Consider the following 14,135-nt stretch of genomic DNA (forward strand, 5'->3'; position numbering starts at 1 on the left):
AATAGAGTTTAACCGATCACTATTGCTTTTTAACAATACACATGATGGCATACCATTGGTTCATCAGCTTAGTACATAAAATTCTAAAACAAATCTTTGTTCCATCTCAATGACCCACTCTAAATGATGTGGCCGAGATTTTTTAAATCTTGGCCGACCAATCTGTTTTGGTAATCTTTGAATAAAATAAATTATTGTCAGAATTAAAATGATTTTATTAATTCCTCAGGGGCCACCTGCGAGGGTGCACCCTCACTTACCTGGTGCGTGTGATGTACAAGCAATGCATGCGCCCTAGGATAGTCCTTGGACAAGGCCATGGTCTATGGACTGGGCAGAGCCCAGATAAGGGCCCGATGAGTTGTCTACAGGATACCCAGTTATCAACAAACAAAAAATAAAAATGATTGTATTTATTACAGAATATATTTTGTTATTGCACATATATTGATCTACTTAAATAGAAAAAAAAAATATTATTTATATATACAAGGCTGCTCACGCTCTTGAAACATAGTTGGCGCTTCCCTCGAATAAGGGTTTCGAAGCCAATGGCCAGCATTACTTGACTGGAATTTTAGACTTAGTCAATGATTTCAAAGTCTATGTTGTAAGTTGATAGAATATCACCTTAAGCCTTTGATGTGAAAATAACGACACCATCAAAAATTTATTCCCTATCAAGCCCAAATCGGCTAAACCCAAATCCAGACCTAATTTTCTCTTGTTGTAAAAATATTAAATCCATGAACTTTTTAAATCATTTGGAATTTTTTGTTATTGTTTTTTCATCAAAGTAATTAAGAGTCCAATTTTCATCCTAATTGAAAAAAAAGAAGGTAAAAGATGATAGAAAACTTGTGCTTTAATTTATTTTGTGTTATAAAAATGTACATTTAACTAAATATTATATATAATATACTAACAGCCAGGACTACATGAAATGAGATTTACCATGGCTAGGCCCAGAATTAATGTGTTGGGAAATTTTGAACTCGGTTTTACATTTGTACACTGAAAAAAATGGCCTAACCCTTGATTTTTTTCAAGTGGGTCAGAATGGGTTAATGGACCAGTGGATGCAATATATGTTTGGCCCAGATAGGTAATTAAATTCTCCTCTTGACAAGATTTTGATGCTTTGATGATTAAATCCACAAATGATTTGAATGGGCCTTAATGTGTATCATGTGGGACCAAAGCATGCCATTTATTGGGGGTTCTCCTTGAATCACACATACATTGCCTTCTAGCAACCATAACAGTTACCGTGTGACCAAATGCGTTTGATATGAGGATGAAACCAATCACCACAATTGGGTCTCTTTAATATCATAGTCCCGTTTATAAAAGGAAATAGTTATTTTACTTTATTTTTCATATTTAACTTGAGAATAAATTTCCGTAACATTAAAGAGTAGCATTTATTCAATCGATTTGCATACTTGGAAAAATCGTGTGACTTTTGTATCATTTTCATGGTAAACATATTTAACTTATTATTTTTAAAATTATCACTTTTATTTTAATAGAAATATTTTATAAATTTCTTTGATTTTATGACGCTTTTATTTTTCATTTTAAAGAGAGTTTTTGTTTGAGGAGAAATTGGAATGACCCATTTATAACTAATTTATGCACTTTGTTTTGAAAAATTAAAATAAGATTGAGATGTTGGGAAAAATTGATTAAAGGTAATCATTCATCATGGTGTCTTTCTTTTATTTTTTATTTTTTTCAAAAGACAATTGTTGTATTTATGGGGTTTTAATTCGTTTACTTCAAGAATAGGAATTCACTCAAAAACCTCGACAATAACTTTATAAAAGTTACTGGGAGTTGTTTGTAAAGTAATTTACTTGGACGGTTAAGTAAATTTCAATAACACTTATGTGACACTTTTTTTTTAGTACATGATTCATGGGTTTCTTATATGTTTCCTTCAATGTCCTGTATATTGTAATTAGGTAGTTATAAAAAATCTTTGTAAAGGCCATTTTTGTCTGTGTCTTTTTAGGCCTTTAAAATGTTAGATTTTGTCCCACAATTGTCTAAGAGGGAGCTCGATAGTTCTCACATATTAGCTAGCATACCATTTAGTTGAGTTACTTATTGGTGGTTTTCATTTAGAGGCTCAGTAAGCTTCTAAAGTTTACAATTAATCATCATGGTTGTCCAGCATCTCAAGGAATGTCATTGATGAGAACAAAAAATCGTGTATAACATTGAAGAAAAAAAGTTCATGAACATTGTAAGAAGATCATATTCTTAGGAGGAAATGTTCTTTGTTTAAGTATAAAATCAAGTCTTGTAAAGCAACTCCAATGCCAACTTATAAGCATTGCACCCCAATTTCTTAAATTATTTGACACACTAATTAGAGGCTTAAGGAACAAGAGATAGTCTGATTCGAACATCACATTCTTCCCATTCCAATCTCCGACTAATAAGTCTTTCGCTAATGCAATAAACTCAACAACAATATTTGAACATACCCAATGAAAGAAATTAGCGAGCACCATCATACCTTTATTGTCTCGTACTATAATCCCACCTCTAGCCTCCATTGGGTTCGATAAACTTGATTCGTCCACATTCAGTTTTATCCATCCTGCAAGATGCTTCGGTTAGATGGAAAAATTCCCAACTCATTTAAAGCCGATAACTCATTTCTAGAGTTCGGAGTTTTTGGCTTACACATGAAGTTAATCTCCTTTAACCAAGCTCCAATGGTTTTCAAAGCTCTATCTTTGGATGGTTTCAAACTCTCAAAGATGGCCTTATTCCTAATAATCCATAACACCCAACAAACAATCCATGGCATGGCTTTAACTAAAAGGCAACAAGGGGATCTTCCAAGATGAACACCAAACCACCAACCATAAAAGAAGAGAACATTTGAGGAGAAAACCGAGGGAACCAATTTAAAACTGATTTCTAAATGGACGAAGAGAAGCAGCAACCGAATAATGGATGATCCACCGATTCAATTCCTCGTTCACAAAGTACTCATCTAGAAGCCAAATGATTTTTGTTATTCATTCTAACCACATCAATTGGACACAACTTATGTTTGATCTTCCAATAAAGTAACTTCATTTTTTAAAAAAATGTTAATACTATGTTTTATAAAAAAGGATCGAGTAAAATGATTGAATCAGCTATTTCCTCAAGGTTTGCAAAAATGTTCATATAATTTCATAATTTTTTATTTTTATCAAAACAGTTATGTATATTGTACATTTACAATTGCTATTTAGTTATTTATCCTTGTGAACTTACATTCAACACAATGGCATAAATCAATAATTTATCAAATTGTCGGATAACTGGTTTTGTAAGAAATATAATTATAAAGTTGGATATAGGACCATTTTCATAAACATTAAAAAAGTTGATATATGGTTTAGTATTTTCATAAAAACACATAGCTATTAGAAATTTCCTCGTGTTAAATATCTAAGTCTAAAAAAAAAGGTATATAATTAGCATGGAATTGCATCCATTACTTTTCCGAAGATTCTCTTTAATGCCATTTCAATCATCTATCACATCATCCTCACCAAAAAAAAAAAAAAACAAAAAAACTATACCCCAATGAGACTTTTAAGTGTTAATCATCATTAAACTTTTATAAAGCTCCAACATATGGTCTTGAAAAATCCATTGAAACAATTTGTAATAATGGGCAAAACAGATATATAATTTATGAAAGAATAACACTCACTTTAGTTTTCCTTGTCCTCTTTTTGTTCTACATGAAACCCTATTTATATTCACTGTAAGACAGACAAGTCCCCCTCTTAGTTTCATTGAATTCTTATTTACCCTATTGGACAGTGGCCGTATAGACCATCAATATTTTCTCTTTTTCCTAGTACAAAGGCAATCCTAGTGCTTTCTATTCAATCTTTGTTACGTCGATGGATTCATATATATATATATATATATGGGTAGCGTTCAATGGCTAACTTTTTGGCAAAACATTTTCAAAACATGAGTTAGAAGTTTTGGAATGGGCTGATTTTTGGTGAGGATGATCTCTACGGTGAGGAGATCATCCTCATAAAAAATCAGCCCATTCCAAAATTTCTAACCCATGTTTACAAGTTGAAAAATCGTGGACTGTCCATTTTTTGTAAACTATTTTTGATGGGGTTAGAAGTTTTGGAATGGACTGATTTTTGGTGATGATGATCTCCTCACCGTAGAGATCATCCTCACCAAAAATCAGCCCATTCCAAAATTTCTAACTCATGCTTTGAAAAATGTTTTGCCACAAAGTTAGCCATTGAACGGGACCTTATATAAATATATATATATATATATGTGAGTCGTGCTGGAGTGACCTTAAGATTGGACCTCATATCAAACATCTTGACGTGAAAGTGGATAGGAACCATAAATGCTTTTTCATTCGTATCTCGAGAAAAAACATCTATGATTCCCATATACTTTTTCGTCAAGGTATGCGATGTGAGGTCCAATCTTGAGGCCACGGCAGCATTATTTATATATATATATATATATATATATATATATATATTTGTACTTGGAGAGAGGGTTTTCAATGGAAAGGTATGTCACAACTGAAATATTATTGATAGCTTTTATTCTGAATTTAGATTCTCTTTGTTTCTCCCCTTTTGGTTCTATGGTGGGATTTTTGAAAAGACAAACAAGCATAGGAATTGTCTTTTGCTATTTTTAATAAATAAAAGTAGTGGGGTGTGGGGGTGGGGGGGCATTGTTGAAAAAATAATTGGAAAATGTGATTAGGATGATGGTAGACAAGAACCACTTTGTTTTGATTGATTGATGGATCTCAAGATTTGATCAAGCGATGATATCTTTAAAGCAAATACCGTCCCCCTCAAGTACACCTTTTGGACAAATAATTTTCAGAATACAATGAAACCCAGAAATTTGTTAGTATTTCAGATGATGGACAATTCCATTATAGCTTGAATCACACTTTAGAATCATTGATGTGTCTAATTTATTTAATGAAAATCCGAATAATTGAACTAATTTTTTTTTTTTCTCTCTGTTGTGTATTTTTTGGTCCAAAAGAAATTGGGCTTGAGCTAAATTGATTCTAGGACATATTGATACATATTAAGCTTATGTAGCCCAAGCCCAAAATAATCCTCATATTCCAAGGTTATAGAAACCATAGGAGTTGCTTTTACATTAGACTACAAAATGGCATTTGACATCTCCTTTGTCTAATTTTGCTTTATTGGCACTTTTTTTTTTGGTTGGGTGAAGGACAAAGGAGTTTACAAACTAGAAATATTTGGGGTTTGCTAAGTTTTCAAGGAGTATGGACATTTTTATTTAGAATAATACCGAAGTGACATTAAGATTGTATCTCATATCGCACATCTTGAAGCGAAAGTGTGTAAGAACCACAGATGCTTCCTCATATCATGAAAACATCTATGATTCTTACACACTTTCACGTCAGGATGTGCGATATAAGGTACAATCTTGAGGTCACTCCAACATGGCTTTTTATTTAAGGTTAATGCACATCACCATCACTCGCATCAACATCGCCATCACTAGTATCATGGTCGTTGTTGTTATAAACATGATTATCACAATTTAAAAGTACTTCCATCTTATACGTGGCTGTCATGAAATTGCAACCACTTTTGAATCATTGAAACAAGAACTTCATGTGATAATGGGCCTATTTGTTAAGGATAAAGGGTCTCGAACTTTCGTGATTGATAAAATTTCTTCCTTTTAAATATAAATGGGAAAAATTGGTCTAAATTATTTCACTTAATTCAATGATACACACTTACATCTTCTTTAAACTACAACTGCAATATGGTGAAATCTTCTTTGCATATCCTTTACTTTTCAAGTTTTTATTTTGTTTTATTTACAAAACTAGTTTACTATAACCAATTTACAAAACTAGTTTAATATTAGTTAACCTTAATTACAAAAGTTTAGAGATCAAGATTCTATTACCACACCAAATTTTACTTAGAGCACCTCATTTTTGGGGTGTGAATTCTTTTTGGTGTCATAGATATGAATTGGAGTGCCAAATGGTGAGGTCTCAATATGTCAATTGGTTGAAAGTTTCCACTTGGGATAAAAGCCAAAACAATGAAAGGGTGTGGACTCCTCTGAACCAGATGGATGCCACATCATTAGCACCGCGTACGCTGCACAGTTAAGAACTTTGGATTCTTTTTAAGTGCCGTTTTAGTAAGTCTAACCCATCATTATCAAAGCTTTATTTCAAAAATTTTGGTATCAGCTGAACAAATCTTCTTCCTCTAGTCAATTTCTTGGTTTTTTTTTTTTTAAAAAAAGAGAGCTGCTATTGCCACATCAAAATTTTCCAACGCCACACTTTCATCAAATTAGTGTCTTGTACCTTTGGCGATTAAAACGACAAAATTTTCAAAAAGTAGAATTAAAGTCACGTTCCCCCCCCCCCCCCCCCCCCATTTAAAACGCTTTATTTTTTACATTTTAATCAAGTTTTTTTTTTCAAATTGATTTATTTATTTATTTTAAACTAAACTTTTTATTTATTTATTTATTATTTTTAAATGTAGGATTTGATACATAATAGAATTTGGTGATGGGGCGGTTCAAGGGACATATGTAAAAACATATGTAAAAACAATGGTTTTCAAAATATGGGTTAGAGGTTTTGGATTGAGCTGATTTTTTGTGAGGATGGTCACTATGATGAGAAGATCATCCTTACAAAAAATCAGCTCAATCGAAAACTTCTAAATCCATCAAAATGATTTACAAATTATTGAAAAAATTGACAAAAAATCGACGGTCCATATTCTAAATCACTTTTAATGGGGTTAGAAGTTTCAGATTGGACTCATTTTTTCTTTTCGGAAGATCTTCCCATCATAGAGATCATCCTCACAAAAAATCAGCTCAATCCGAAACTTTTAACCTATATTTTGAAAATTTATTAATGTTACATTGTTTTTACATATGTTTTTTCATATGTCCCTAGAACCTGACCCTTTGGTGATTCATAAATGTAGAAGTATGGGATTTGATGATAATATCTTGATGTTATGATTTTTCATTTATTTTCAATAATTTATTATTTTGAACAAAAAATATGTTGATAAGTAAACTTCTTTTAGCATCATAACATGTATAATTATGTCTGAGAACATATTACATTAGAAATATGTAATAAATATAAATAAAAATCTTTTGTATTATTAGATATATAAATTTTGTCACAAATTTTAAAATATTTTTTATATTTTAGGTTTCATCATTTTATTTCTCAATTGCTATGCTTTTGAAGTTTTCCGTGGTTTTAAACTTATACTCCGACTTAGTGAGTATGGTTTATAAAAGAATTGGTGTGGCATTAGCAAACGTTGGTGTGACAATAGCAACTCTCAAAGTAGGGAAACGTTCGGGGAACATAACTTGGCCCAGCACGCTTTGGATCCTTCCGGCGTATCTGAGTTTGTTGGGCTTTGGCTCCTAATAGGGACTTCAAATAATGCCACATGGCAATGTAGTTAATGAAATTGGAGTATTTTCCTCGTGGACTCTATGATTGGGCCCATGGGTAAAAAACATTGGATTTAATAATAAAATTTAAAAGGAAATTTAATGGTGAAGTATCAATGAAAACGATTGCATCATATAGAAGGTTCAAATTGTGGCAAGGTTATTCGAATGATATATAATGGTGGGTAGGACCCTCTATTTATGGTGCACCATTTGAAAAATTGTGTCACTTTTACACAACATGATATTGGGATTCAAATCTTGATATGATTTCATTTGTAGCATAAATATCTTTAAAAGCCAAGTTGGACATATCTTGTCCACCATCATCAACACAACAACTGCAGTTTTCAACTGTTGGATTTAGTATGATTCACATCGACCCATACTATCGGGCGTACATAAACCATCCATCGCAACCGGTTTTTTGAGATTGGATCAAATTGATCGATGTTGAGTCCCTTCTGTCATGGATGCCACTCCTTCTCTCAAACCTCAATTTTGCGCATTTTGGGAGCTAATCATTTTCTAATACGATCCTGTACTTATTTGAAAAAAAATATAGGAACCTGTTCTCGAAATGTTGAAAACCAGTTCTTCACGAAGAATCTCATTCCATCCATCATATTAAATATTTTCTTTTTAATTTATTAAATATATATTGATTATGTATGTCCTCAACAATAAATATTACAACAATATTGAGATGATGGAAAAAAAATTAAAATATTACTATAATTGCAATAGTGACATGAAATCTTCAAAGCAGAAGGAACTTCAATCATTTGAAACACAGATTGAATGTTTAAAAAATGACAATATTTGATCAATAAGAATTTCATTGTAACTAATTGGAGGTAGTTGGTAGCATAGTGAAGCCATGATTTAATTTTCAATATAATTTATTAACTTAAGTTTGTTTAGTTTCTTAAAATTGTCAATTCTAAGTTGTAAATGACAAAAATATTAACCGAGTCAAACCCTTTGGAATTGGCTCAAATGGTTTCGACTTCAATTGAATCGGTTGAAATGGAAAGACATTTCTGACAGATTTAATAGAAAATGATCCCTAGCAAACTTGTATTTATTCAATTCATATTAACAGTCTGTTTGCCGAGTATCAAGAATAACACAAGATCTTGATCATGTAAATTTAAAATCCAATAGTTGAGATTTATCCTTGGGATAACTATTAATGGGATATGTAGTACTGCATTCGGTCCATGTTAGCACCACATCCCTTTAGTGTCTATGGTTTAGTTAGGTCTTTTTAAAAATAGGTTAGATTAAAAAAAAAAAAAAAAAATTATAAAATAATAATTGTTTAACTAATTAAAGGCTTTGAAAATGGACAACTAATAAATACACAACCAAATGTAAAAATCCAAATCGGTTGGTTACAATATAACCTATTTTTTAGTTTATTTTTAGAACTCTTAAAATTTTGCTCTATACGGCCATGTGGTGCCTAATTATATCTTTGGGTACCATATGGACGTGTAGTTGATATAGATAGGTGGTCCTTCTATCCATGGTTCCATTTGGACAAACTCTCAAAATCAGTTTAGACCAAATTGAATATCAATAATATTAAAAGTAATTATATTTAATTTTGTCTATACTATTATTAGGGGTGTCAATAATGGACATCCATTTAATGAGAACGGAAGTGGAATTGGAACCGTTAGACTTTATCCATTGGATACCCCTAGGTACTTGAGATTGTTTTATTTTTTTATATAATTTTTTTATACTATAGATGATATAAAAAATATTAATGTCTAAGAACTCATGAGGACATTAACATTATTCATCACAATCACTTTCCAATAAATACCCTTCACAATTTTATCTTTTAGTGAAAAAGACATGGGTATATTGGCCTTTTACATAGTAATGTTTGTTTACATAATAAATTCTAAGGGTATTTTGGTATTTTGATTTAAATGTTTTTTTTTTTTTGTAGTAATTACTTTGATAATAAATGTATTTATTAAGGGGATGATATATGTATTTATTATGTAAAAGACTAATAAACCCTTACCTTTATCATTAAAGACAAAAATGAGAGGAGTATTATTGAAAAAAAATGTGGTGGAGAATATTAACGTCCCTATGAGGTATTGGATATATATATATATATATATATAACATGCATTGTCCCTTCGAAAAGTGTTTTGTGCAATTTGTTGAGTCAAGGGTCAACCGGACCCTAGAGGGTGACCCCAAGGAATTCATTGCATCATGGGGGTTCGAACACTTGACCTACCCTTCCCTAGGAACTTATCAAGGCTTGACTTGTTACTAGGTGAATCCATTAGGATTAGCTCATATATACATATAAGGAAGCGCTCGGAGGCCCTAAAGAGAGTCAAATATTGTGCCAAACATTTTTGAAAATAGGGGTTAAGAGTTTTAGAATGGGCTGATTTTTTGTGAGGATGATCTTCACCAAAAATCAGCTCATTGTGAAACTTCTAACCCTAGTTTACAAGTTGAAGAATCGTGAATAATTCGATTTTTATAAATCACTTTTGATGAGGTTAGAAGTTTCGGAATGTGCCGATTTTTTGTGAGGATGATTTCCTCATCATAGAGATCATTGTTACAAAAAATCAGTCCATTCTGAAACCTTTAACCCATACACTGAAAAAATATTTGGCTCTTTTTAGGGCCTCTGAAAGCTACCTGAATTCAAGAAACAAAATTCTAAAAAGAGTGTTTTGTCTTATATGAGTTGAAAGTTTCAGAATGGACTGCTTTTTTGTGACGATGATCTCTTTGATGAGGGGATTATCCTCACAAAAATTCAGCTCATTCTAAAATTTTTAGCCCCAATTTCCAAGTTGAAGAATCATGGATCATCAAATTTTATTGTTAGTTTGTAATCACTTTTCATGATGTTAGAAGTTTCAGAATGGGATGATTTTTTGTGAGGATGATCTCCTCATTATAGAGACCATCCTCACAAAAAATAAAAATAAAAATAAAATAAAATAAAAATAAAAATAAAAATAAAAATAAAAACAACCCATTATGAAACTTTGACTAGATTTGAGTTCAAATTAGATAGCATCATCCTTATGACATAACAAATTGGCTTAGGTGATAAAATAGTGTCCCTGTCAAGGACGAAAGAAATTGAGTAATGTGTTTAGCCTTGGCTTTAAGTCTCGGTAGGTATAACTAAACGTTAGTAAGATATTTTTATTTATTCACTCCACAATATGATAATACAACCAAAGAAAATGGGAAAGTTAGATATATTATGAATACTTACAAAAAAATAGTACCTTCAAATACTGTAGGATGTGTTTAACCAACTTAAAGTAATAATATGTAGGAAAATGCATTTGTTGACATATGGAGTCCATACTAGGGATGTCAACGGATGCTTATTGATTCAGATATAGCAGTATCCAAATTCGAATTTGAATCCAAAATTTTTATCTGATATCTGAATTCAAATTCGAATCCGATGGAGGTTCTAAAACTCTATCCGAATTTGAATTTGATTGTCCTATGAGATATTGGATAATATCCGATTAGAATTTGAATAATTTGTATATTAAAAAAAAACATTATTTTTTTTCATATCCAATTGATTTTTTATTATTTAAAAAATCTATTATATATTATACTATGTATATAATAAATAAATCAAATAAAATAATATATATTATATATTATTTCGAATTGGATATTATCGGATTCAAAATGTTAATATCTAAATCTGTATCTGTATCCGATAAGGATTTGAATATATAAAACTGTCCGAATTCAAATCCAATATCCAAAAATTTCGAATAATATCTGATTTTTTGAATTCAAATTCGAATCAAATTTGAATTTTCGACTATCCATTGACACACCTAGTCCACACCATAAATTGTGTATAATAGTAGAATTGGTTAACATTTTATAACTTTTAAAGGTATAAGTTAATTTTCGATAAACATCGTATTATTAGAGAACTTTAGTAGTTGAGATAATACAATAATATTATTGTGACGCCCCGCCAAACGCTAACAGAAATCCCAAGGCCCAATCCCGAGGTACTAGGTGGCACCTCGAAATTTCGGCATGGTCTCCTCTATTTATGTTAACGTTTCACGGAACTCAAACCTGATAAACCAATTTATGACAAAACCTGTATATAAAAACGTAGATACAGAAAAATAACAGCGGAAGACTAATTACATCTAACATGTAAGTAGATCAGAGTGCGGAAGATCTAATCATATACAGATTTACAAAATACTCTCACTCTAACATAGGCCTAAACTCTCAATCCAAAAACTACATACATCCTGGATGAAACTGGCAATTCTAACGGATGTAGCCTACTGCTCACCAGGCAATAAACTCTGATCGTCGATCTGACCGACCAGATACTCCTCAAATACTGACTCTACGCCTGACTCGTAGCTGCAAGTGCTGAAACTAAAAAAAATAGGAAGGAAAGGGTGAGTAACGAAAGTTACCCAGCAAGTCCACAGCCAATTCCTACTAATAACCCTTCCTAAGCATGATCGAATAAAGCATACTGAACATTTTAATACATGCAAGGTTTTACAAGATAAAATACGATCAACTGGTACATATAGCCAGGGATGAGCAACTAAACAGTTTAAAGATTACACATGGCATCAATCATCCATACTCATTATACATTTTCCATTCTATGCAAATACCGTTGACAACATTAAAACGATAGACATGCTTTTCAGTTTATAATTCGAAATATAACAACAGATACATAATACAAGTGGTGGAGTATTGGAATTAAAGAGTTGGGATCACGACTGGATCGCTCCCAGTCAGGACATGATATTCCCCAATAACATCGTAGTTCCTGATTTTGTGGCTGGTCGTGTCTACCACGCTTATGGAACCATTTATCCGGCTCAGGCTGGCCGTTTGACGTGACCGTAAGCAATGGGTCTCTTTTCGATGTGTCAGAACGTTCGACTACTACTAGATTGTTAGTGATCACTGACTAATCATCTTCGTCTATGCCTATCAGGCGTGCATGTGATTCCCAAAAGACACTCCACTCGTATACGACCACCTTTACAAAACACGTTCACTGGTAAAGATAAGAAAGGAATGGACCCGGATTCCAGTTGTGACTCCACTCTCATACGCGTCCCATACCACGTATGAGTTTGGTGGTCCCTACCGTACATCCCAGGATAGTGCACCCCTCCGGATGATGTGACACACTATCCCTTCAGGCATTCACAAACCCTTTAACAGCTCACAAAATAGCTACGTACATATATGATTTTTCATTTAAAACAAAAGAGAAATTAACAGAACAGGGTTGAGAACGGATATCCAGTTCTACCATGCAACCGTGGCCACGCGGCCTAAAATAAATAACAGTACTCAGCGCAAGCGCTAACATAATCGGAAATAAACATGCAACCCTTTCATTAATAACCTGGATATCCTTTCACCAACCTACACACAACATACAATGTAAAATGCAGACATCACCCCTCGGGTGTGATTCTGACATTTTACCGTTCATTCCCTTTTTCCCATTCTCTCAACATTCTCATTTTTCATCCTTTCAAATCAACCATTCATTTTCAATCTTTCAAAGTCATTCTTTTGGTCTTTCCATTGAAAACCACCGAAGTTTATTCAAAAAACAAGGTCCCAGCGATGCTCGGGACCAAGGCTGTTAAAAATAGAGAAAGCTGGTGAAAATTTGGCTAAGTGTCGGAAACTCAATTTTTCAAAGTTTTCGAAATTGAAAACGGGTTTTTCGAAATGAAAGTCTCGATCATGAGATTCGACACCATATAGTTTTTGTAATCTAATTCAAAGAAACACGAAAGTTATTTCATTTTGAAAACTTGCCGAAAACGTCGAAAATTACGTTTTGTTCTTGAAACCAAAATTCGGATTTTGATCCTTTGAGATTTGGATCTTAAAACCATTCCCATTGTTCCGAAATGGGGGGTAAAACCTTAATTTCATTAAAGAACTTAAAGTAAATGGAAAGTAAAAATTAAAGAGGACATTTACTTAGGCAAGAGTCAGAACACTGTTCTGATCAAAACTGTGTCTGTCGGTGGCAGATCCAGGATTCTGTCGGTGGAACCAACAGATTGGTCTTCGGCAGATGTCGGTGGGACCGACGGTCCTGCCGACAGCATAAAATTTTCTCGCGTTATTTGGTTTCGTCGGTGGCAGAAACCTCATTCTGTCGGTGGGACCGACAGAATGCTTTCGGTAGGTGCCGGTGGCACCGACCCTACCCACCTACAGCCTGAACCTTACTCGAACCTTCGAGTTTTCGATCCATGTTTCGGATTCTTCTTCCATTCTTCGAATCATTCAACCCACCCACGATTTGGTTATCAAAATTCGATAAAACATAATTAAAACACCTACTTCTATCATGAATTTAAATCAAACTACAACCGTCTACGATTCAAAAGCAAACAATAAGTTTTGTTAAAATAACCTAAATGCACATTTGAGAAATCTAAAGTTACCAATAGGAATCGGAAGTCCCTTACTTGGTTGTGGACGCCAATGGTGATGAATCAACACCAAGGATCAATGTTAGGTGGCTCAAAGTTCCG

Source organism: Akebia trifoliata, unplaced genomic scaffold, assembly GCF_017979445.1.
Source record: "Akebia trifoliata isolate Shusen 1 unplaced genomic scaffold, ASM1797944v1 Contig00095_ERROPOS300000, whole genome shotgun sequence".
In the NCBI taxonomy this organism is placed as follows: Eukaryota; Viridiplantae; Streptophyta; class Magnoliopsida; order Ranunculales; family Lardizabalaceae; genus Akebia; species Akebia trifoliata.